Source organism: Empidonax traillii, unplaced genomic scaffold (assembly GCF_003031625.1).
Source record: "Empidonax traillii isolate 1590-97213 ecotype Southwest subspecies unplaced genomic scaffold, ASM303162v1 scaffold1470:size116804, whole genome shotgun sequence".
Classification (NCBI taxonomy): Eukaryota; Metazoa; Chordata; class Aves; order Passeriformes; family Tyrannidae; genus Empidonax; species Empidonax traillii.
Genome location: NW_020956663.1, coordinates 81,542 through 82,976, shown reverse-complemented (window position 1 = coordinate 82,976; position 1,435 = coordinate 81,542).

The window sequence follows — 1,435 nt, the reverse complement described above, 5'->3', positions numbered from 1 at the left end:
GGGAAACTTCAAATTGGGCAACTTCCAGGAGATTATTGGCAAATAGATTTCTCAGAATTACCAAAAGCTCAAACATACAAGTACTTACTAGTGTACGTGTGTACTTTCTCAGGATGGCCAGAAACTTTCCCATGTAGAACTAATCAAGCAAAGGAAGTAGTGAAAGCCCTCCTGAAAGAAATCATTCCGAGGTTTAGAGTACCGTCCTCAGATAGAGGGCCACATTTCATTGCAGGAGTCGTACAAGATTTAGCCACAATGTTAGGAATAACCTGGAATCTCCACACTCCATGGAGACCACAATTTAGTGGACAGGTAAAGAAAATGAATCAGACTTTGAAAAATCAATTAAAGAAAATTTGTCAAAAAAACCAAAAATCCAGTGGCCCCAAGCATTGCCGCTTGCTCTGTTAAAATTTAGAATTAAACCCAGAGAAAGAATCGGAGTGAGCCCATATGAGATCCTATATGGAAAACCATACCATGCAGCAACCTACCAGGGTGATCCTCATGTACTGGAAAACCAAGTTGTATTTAACTATATTTTGTCTCTAAATAAGACCCTTGCAGCACTCCGAGGAGCCTTACAGTGGAATCGGCCCCTGCCTCTGGAAAATCCAGTACATGACATCTCTCCAGGAGACCAGGTCTACCTAAAGAATTGGTCAGCAGAACATAATTGGATTGGCGAATTATTCAGCTCCCTCGGTCTTCATATGTCAAAATGGCTGTCTTCCATCATTCAATATGTTTTAATGTTTAACATAATAATTCTTCTTGCTTTAATAGTATATAAGTGTCTCTTAAGAATAATCGCAAAAGAAGGACAACACACTCGGCGAGTTATGATGGCGCTGACTCGAAAAGAAGTCCTTCTTCCGGACGGTGATTCTCCTCCCGAAGAATCATAAACGACAACAGAAAGATTTGAGCATCCTTGCAATTGAAGATTGAAGAATGCTCAAAAGGGGGGAGTTGTTGCAGTTTGGTCAAGGCTTGTCTGGGGCATAGGCCTGAAAAAGCCCCTGCCAGAAACAAGTCAGGGCTTGTCAGAGCTAAGTTGGGACTGGTTAGACATTAAGGCTGTGCTGACCAAAAAGAAACAATAAGTTAAGCAGAACCGGAGACAAGAAAATTTGCAACTAGAGATAGGATGTAATCTGGTGGTGAGATTTAATTACACGATGTTTACAGTTAGGTAAATGGATTAACAGTCAGGTAAATGGATTAATATTTGAATATAATTGAAGTGATATGTAAGTTTATGTTTAACTGCTATGTCTTCTGTGAAATGTAAAACCAATCATGTAACCTTGCTTGGAAAATAGTATAAAAGATGCGTTCAAAATGTGGGTCTTTGGGTACCTGTCTTGGGACAGGAGTCCACAGGGACCCCGGGCCCGAATAAAGCACCGCATAAACTGACACTCTGTTA